The sequence below is a fragment of the Panthera uncia genome, chromosome C2 (assembly GCF_023721935.1).
Source record: "Panthera uncia isolate 11264 chromosome C2, Puncia_PCG_1.0, whole genome shotgun sequence".
Classification (NCBI taxonomy): domain Eukaryota; kingdom Metazoa; phylum Chordata; class Mammalia; order Carnivora; family Felidae; genus Panthera; species Panthera uncia.
The window spans coordinates 137,181,376-137,189,443 of record NC_064810.1 but is presented as its reverse complement, the minus strand read 5'-3'; the positions used below and the strand labels follow the sequence as shown (position 1 = coordinate 137,189,443).

General features: G+C 45.7%; 1 pseudogene; it reads right to left on the bottom strand.

Moving 5' to 3' along the window:
* Positions 1-6,160: 6,160 nt before the first annotated feature.
* On the bottom strand, positions 6,161-6,252 carry LOC125922217 (uncharacterized; annotated as a pseudogene).
* Positions 6,253-8,068: the final 1,816 nt, after the last annotated feature.

The window sequence follows — 8,068 nt, the reverse complement described above, 5'->3', positions numbered from 1 at the left end:
GAGCCTGACGCGGGGCTCGAACTCACGGACCGCGAGATCGTGACCTGGCTGAAGTCGGACGCTTAACCGACTGCGCCACCCAGGCGCCCCCAGGATGCCCTTTCAATGGACAAAGACTGTTGGTCTAGTTGACAAATACCCAGGTAAGAGGCTCCATCCAGACCTTCATTTCACACTCCCATATAAACTGAGTCTTGAGGTTATGGCTGTGGTGGCCCTGTCTCCTTGCATTTACCGATTTTCAATGAAGTTCATTATGATGTTACAGAGACTATTAGTTTGGAAATGTTGGTTGGCTGACACTTCCTTTGAAGATGATCACAAGCAAAGTCGCATGGTGTGGCCCACGTTATAAGTGTTTGTACAATAAATGTTCAATAAAATGTTCTTAACAGTACATTTCACCAGTTTATTTTCTCATTAGTTTATTATTGCTTCTCTGCTGCTCTTCTTAAATTAATTTCTGTTACCTGTTGGGATGAGCACTGGGTGTTGTATGGAAACCAATTTGACAATAAATTTCATACTAAAAAATGAAAAAAATTAATTTCTGTTGCTTTGTCGACTACATTCTCTAGCAATCCTTTCAAACAGGGTTTGTGAATCTTTTCATCTTCTTGCTTATCTGAACTACCTAGATGTGTTCCCCATGTGAATGATATTTTCACTTGAGTCTATGTTCACAACCTTTTTCCATCATCAGGATTTTAAAGCTCTAGCTTCCCTGCCCCCCCCACTCCCCCCCATACCGTCACCTACTGCTGATGTGAAGTATGAGGTCAGTGTGATATTCTTCTTGTTTTTAATCCTGTGTATAATCTGCTTTTCTCTCAGGAAGATTTAGGACTTTCTCTTCATCCTTGGTGTTCGGAAATTTTACGATGATGTCAGCACTATACCTGTGGCATTTTTCATTTTTCCTGCTTGGGTCTTGTTGGGTACTTTTGTTCTGAGGACTCATGTGTTTTATTAACTTTGGCAATTTTCTTCTATTATCATTTCAGCATTTTCACCCATCTCTCCTCTTTGTCCTCTTATTCTGAAAATGTTATTAGCTAGATGTGGATAATTATGGAATTCTTTCCCATGTTCCTAACTGTTTTTCATACTTTTCATCTCTTTTCAGGGAAATCCTTAGTTTAATCTTCCAGCCCACTGACTTGTTCCTCTTCTGTTCCCATTCTGCTATTTTATACATCCACTTTTTTTTTTAACGTTTATTTATTTTGAGAGAGACAGAGTGCACATGTGTGCACACAAGTGGAAGAGGGGCAGAGAGAGAGAATCCCAAGCAGGCTCTGTGCTGTTAGCGCACAACCCCGTGCGGGACTCGATCCCACGAATTGTGAGATCATGACCTGAACTGCAATCAAGAATCAGATGCTTAGCCTACTGAGCCACCCAAGCACCCCGTCTACTTTTTTTTAATGTCAGTGATCAAAAAGTTAATTTTCAGGACCTCCATTTAATATAGCAGATGCACTGTCTGCTTCTGTGTCCATGAAGATACTGATTAAACTTATTCTAGAGCCTCTTCTGTCTTTTTTGATTAACTTCACCTCCTGTTTGCTCTTTTAGTTGTTAAATTTGATGTCTGCTTTCATGGGGTTGTTTTTCATGGCGATTACTGTTGTGAGCTTGAAGCAGGACCTGGCAGGGCTCCATCCACCTGCTCTCGGGTCTCTTGACCATTTTTGTCTACACAGGCTCCTGTGTGCTTTCACCCCCAACAGCGGGCACCTGCATCTCTGTTGCTGGCCAGGCTGCAGCCTGCTGGACCACACTTTGCCAGTGCATACCAAGAGCCAGAAATGCCTGGGAGTTAATGTCCCTGGGGACAGTTTCTGTACGGATGGGTACAGGAGAGATAAATCCTCCAGGCCCCTCGCTCCTTGTTGGGGACGACTCTGAGTTCTGACCTGTGCTGTCTCCAGAGCTCCCTGCATTAGGCCAAAGTTATCCCTTGAGGGCCTCTTGTTTGCTACGACACCCGTGGATGGCCTTCTCCCCTCCTGGTCCCACTTCCCCACTCTCCCCTCCATTCTTCCTGGGAATATTTCCTTATAAATCAGCTTCCCGCAAATCTTTGTCTCAGAAGCTGTTTACAAGAACCCAGCAGAAGACTGTGCCTATCTTCCCGTGGAGGCTGTGCGGGGCTCTCTGTGAATCTTGTAGTTCACCACAGCTGGGTCCAGGGACAGGGAGGGCCTGAATGGGACATGTAAACACTCACGCGCGTGCGCACGCAAATGGGTATCTAACATAAGGCATATGTATCTTTTAAGTCTATTCTAGAAATTTGGAAGGGGAAGCTGACACTTGTCCTCAGTCTGCCTTTGTAGCTCAATCTCCATAAACATCTATCCAGTTTTCGTTTTGTTAATCAGAAGCCAAAGCTACAGAAAGCAGGGCGATGCGAAATATCCATTCCTGACAGGGACATCTCTAACCTTCGGAGCACAACGACAGATTCAGCCGCAAACCCTGAGCTGCAAAACCTGAGCTTGGAAGTCAGTCATTCATCCCATTATTGAGCTCTTACTGTGTACCAGTCACAAGCCAAGCAGGCTGCTACCCTCACAGAGCATGACGGCTCATGTTGTCACATGCACGCACGCACATTTCCCCATCACTATCTCCCTTCTTACTCCTTTTGGACAACAGTTTGGCCACTTTTATCATAAGCTCTAAGGCTAAGACTAACATTCCTCTGACATAGGAATCTCTCACTTTAGGAAATTTGCCCTAGGGAAGTTATTCAAAAAAAAAGAAGAGGAAAAATATGTATGTGTAAAGATGTTTATGCTCATAAACATGAAAATTTATAAAACAACCTAAATGTGTAGGACAAATACTGCACGTGAGGCCCACTGGACAGACAATAATGCAGAAGTTGAAAATTATAATGGTCAGGACGATAGTTATCACAGAAATTTTTTATAAAGTTAAGTAAAAAGAGCTGACTGCAAAATTGTGTATACATTTGATCATGATCAATCATATTAAATACATATGTATGTGGGTCCAGATTGAATGCAATTCACTCTAACCAAAAAAAGAGGTGATGTTAAGGTAGTATGATTACAAGAGATTTTTCTCTCTTCTGTTCTCAAATGCCATTTGTTTTCCTATTTAGATTCTTTAAAAACTTTGACTACAAAAAATGTTACCAAGTGATTCTTAGAGAAGCCACCTAATTACCCCCTTACCCAGCTTCCAGTCATTCGCCCCCATATTCTGTTTCCTCTTTTCCAGGCCAAAATTCGATCTAGAATTCTATCTTATTTATGTATGTATTCCCTTATCACCATTTGCTTTACCCAGGTAGAATGTAAACCCCATGAGCAGACAGACCCCATTATTTTAGTTACCTATATCCCCAGTGTCTTCAGTGCCAACTACTGGAGACTATTTGCTAAATGATGGTATTCATCCGCTCGACCATCCCATGGTCTTGATAAGTCAATGTCAAAATGCCCTTCACTTCACAGACTGTAATACCTTCTATGATCTGACCCTTGTTTCCTCTATCCTTTTACTTCCTGACACTTCTGGCCTCAGATTTTAAGCTCTGATGATTCTGACTGCTCTGTTTCCCTCACATGCCACACTGTGCCCAGGACCACGTTTTCTTGCATCTCATCCCGCTGATGCCTCTGCCCAAGATGTCCCTTCCATCTCCCCTCACCTGGTCAACTCCTACCTAAGGTTCAGCTGGGTGGCCATCGTCTTCTCCCTTAACTGCCCACTTGGAGCCAGGTGTGCCCTGACTCCTGGGATACCCAATGCTCGCCTCCAACGATGCACTTTATAAAGCACTTTGTGCCATGTCCCCATCAGACAAGGAGCCTGTGAGAGCAAGGGCAGTGTCTTACTCACTCTTATACTGACCTGTTTCCCGGTCAGTTCCTGGTATGCAGTAGGTGCTCTATAAATATTTGTTGATCTGTGATTTTGCATAAAAACCCACATGCCTGGCCTCTCCTTAAAGAGGAACAGTTCTTGCAACAGGACAGTGATTAATTGGAACTTTACTTTTTTAAATGTTTATTTATTTTGGGGGGGGGGTGCGTGACAGAGGATCCGAAGCAGGCTCTGTGCTGTCAGCAGAAAGCCCAATGCAGGGCTTGAACTCACAAACCGTGAGATCGTGACTTGAGGCGAAGTCAGACGCTCAAATGATTGATGTATGCACCCAGGCGCCCCGTGATTGGGGCTTTAAATAGATGTGCTTTCCTGATTACACAGACATGCAACGAGCAGTTTTCCAGTCCCCACCATTCTCCATAGTCTGCTCAGTCTAAGCTCGACTGTTAATGTCTTAAGAGAAACTACGAAAAGTTGGAAATAAGGTGATAGCGTATCCGTTCAGTGTTGCAGGAGAAGATGACCTCTCAGGCCCTGCCAGGGGTTTAGTTCTCTAGGGCCTTACTGTCCAATACTGTGGCCTCTAGCCACCTGTGGCTATTTAAGCTTTAATTATAATTAAATAAGTTTCCAAATTCAGCTTCTCAGCCACACTAGCCACATTTCAGGGGCTCCTTAGCCACATGTGTCTAGGGGCTCCTGGATTAGACAGCCCAGATAAAGAATATTCCATCACTGTAGAAAGTTCTGTCAAGAGAGTGCTGGTCTCAGAGATATACTTGGCTTAATTTACCATTTATAATCAATTAGTGAACTTATAAAGTCGTGTGCTAACTTATAGATTTTGTCCAAATAGATTTCTGTGGGAAAAGATAACACCAGGTTACAGTTATGGTTTCATTGCCCTGTGAGACATGAACTGTTCAATTTTTTTCGCTCTAACTTATCGAAGTTATCTTGGCATGCCTTGACTGACTGACCAGAGAAGCCTGTTTCTCAAATTTTTCTTTAAATTTACGTTGCCGTCCTGCTGGTTCCCTCATTAGTGCATGTAGTGGATTGAACAGAGGCTCTCAAAAACACAGGTGAGGCCCAAATCCCTGATTTTGTGTATGTCATCTTATTTGGCAAAAGCGTCCTTGCAGGTATGATTAAATCAAGGGTCTTGAGATGAGGTCGTCCTGGATCCCCTGTGTGAGCCTTAAGATAAGTGTCCTTACAGGAGACAGAAGAGAAAAGAAGGAGGAGGCAGCAGAATGAAGACGGAGGCAGAGAGCAGAGACTTGTGCCCACAAGTCAAGGAGGCTATGAAAATGCCAAAGTCACTAGAAGCTGAGAGGCAAGGAAGGAGTCTCCCTTAGAGCCTTTGAGGGCACGTAGCCCTGGTGACCTCGTGATATGGGGCTTCTGGTCCCTGGAACTGTGAGAAAAACAAACTTCTGTTGGGTTAAGCCATCTGGTATGTGGTAATTTGTTACAGCAGCCTTAGGACACTGATACGATCAGTTAGACAAACATTTGGCATATGCTCATTTTACATTTCTATGAGAATCATATATATTTTTTTTAAGTTTATTTATCATTGAGAGAAACAGAGAGAGTGATCGGGGGAGGGGCAGAGAGAGAGGGAGAGAGGGAATCCCAAGCAGTGTCCGCCCTGTTAGCCCAGAGCCCGACGTGGGCTTGAACCCACGAACCGCGAGATTATGACCTGAACTGAAGTTGGATGCTTAACCGACTGAGCCACCCAGGTACCCCAAGAATCATATTTTGAAGTTGAAAAAATTTTACTTTGAGATTTGTCATTTATATTCAAGTTTGTGCTATTCTTTTCTCTTGTATTCTTACACTTATTATTATTATTATTATTATTATTATTATTACCCTCCTGACCCTGACAGGTTTTGAGATTGAAACACAATCCTTGACCTCATGCCCCAACCCTATAGGAAGAAATAGTCCAGAGACAGACAACGTACTGAGAGGAAAGTGAATGTGGTGCCCGAGAGCACAGATTCTGGAACCAGCCTGCTTGGTTCAAGTTCTGGTTCCGCCATGAGTTATGCCACGTCGGGCAAATTGTTGGTCCTCTCTGATCCTTGCTTGCCTCGTCTGTAAAGTGGGATAATAATAGCAACTACCTCATAGGACTTTTTATCTCCACATAATGTACACAAAGATGCTCACCGAAGCCTGATGGAATTCACTGATGCTGTAAGCAGTGAATCAACATTTTAACGATTGATTTTACAATCGTCCTGCGGAAGTAAAACTGTGGTGCAGTTGGGTTTGTAAAAATATGGAACTCTTCATGAATTTGTACAGGGACCAGGAGAATCTTGTCTGTATTGTTCCAGTTTTAGCATATATGCTGCCGAAGTCAGCGCTAGGTGCAAAGTATTTTCATGTGTCGGGGACATTAACTTGCATGTCAACAGTCTCTGCGTCCTGGGCTGGGCTCCCTGGGAACCACGTGGACTCAGAGAGAGTTTGTGAGCGGGATGTTTATCAGGGATCACCCCGGGGACCACCGACTGTGGAAGGGAGCAAAGGGCATCGAGAAGTGGCAGCTGAGATGCAGCCCAACAGCAGCCTTGGTGACCCCATGCCTTTCAGCATTATCCTGATTTGAGCCGACACAACCAGGCCCTTAGACCATCCGCCGCCCTCGGTCACCGGATGTGGACCACCTCTGGAGGAGTGACCCTGGTCTAGGTGACCCCCGAAGGGGCTGACAGCTGAGGCTGTCCACTGACAGTCCTCCTCCTAACAGCTGAGCGACAGCAGAGGGAGCCGGAGGCGGTGAGTCCTCTCAGCCGTCTTCACGTTTCAATGTCCCGGGAATCCTGAGAAATGGAGGCCCTGCCCTGGGTGTGCTGACTATGGCACAGTCCTTCCCCTCTCTGGCTGTGGGTGACACTTCTGCGTCATTTTCTTCCACCCACTCTGTCCCTCCCTCCTCTTTTTCAAGATTGCTCTTGGTGCTGACTGGCATGGAATGGAGGGGAAGCCGGAGGAAGGGAGAGGCCAGATCTGAGCAGAGAGCCAGAACTCCTTTCCTTCCAGTTGCCTGGGCTGGCCCCTCCCCATGCTGCGATGCTGCCTCAAGGTGTGTGTCCCCATGCAGCCCCGGGCCAGCCTCAGAACCCCTCTTTGCAGGAGGAGGAGGCTGCCTTCATGTAATCCAAGGAACTGCTCTTTAAAAGCTTAAATTCCCAAGGGATTATTGCCACGGGGGGTAAGGGAATAAAAGGAACCCACTTCTGAAAACGCGAACAAAGATCAGAACCAGGGTTTAAAGGCAATGCTCAACTAAGCCATAGAAAAGCATGCAAGACTCTACTGCGTTCTGGGATGGGTTTTCATTTCTGATCCGAAGAAACGGTTAAGTGAGCGAGGTAGACATAGGATTTGGCAGGTCGGAGATGCCAGAGGTTTGAGATGCAACAATCTCAAGCTGCCTGTTGATGCTGTCAAGGGAAGCAGAGGGCTGTGGAAGGGACCCGTGCATTTCTCCTCATGACAGCACGGCCATGTAGTCCCCTGGCTGCAAGGAGGGAGACAAAGTCACAGGGTAAGAGTGATGCTGGTGTTACCAAAATCAGGCTTGATGTTGTCTCTCCCTTTGCATAGATTGAGACTGAGGGTTTTTTTTTTTTTTAATTTTTTAAATGTTTTTATTTATTTTTGAGACAGGGAGAGACAGAGCATGAGCAGGGGAGGGGCAGAGAGAGAGGGAGACACAGAATCTGAAGCAGGCTTCAGGCTTTGAGCCATCAGCCCAGAGCCCGACGTGGGGCTCGAACTCACGGACCGTGAGATTATGACCTGAGCCGAAGTCGGCCGCTTAACCGACTGAGCCACGCAGGTGCCCTGAGACTGGGTTCTAATCCTCATTCTGCCATAACCCCAGGAGAGTCACTGAACCCGGGCCTTGGTTTCCTTATCTGTATGATGGGGATAATACCCACAGCATCAGTACTGGCCTTGTTTGCAAGCATGCAAACCAAGTCTGCCTAAAGTAAACAAGAAGGGGAGTTATTGGAATTGATGGAATCCCAGAGGTGGGGGAAAGAGGGCATGAAGTCAGGAGGCTCAGAAGGCAGCTTGCCCCAGTGGGTTGGCTGCGTCAGCAGGATGAGCTCCCATCCCTGAACCAGAATAAACACATAGAGCACTTTTATAGCAAGTTGACAGGGTG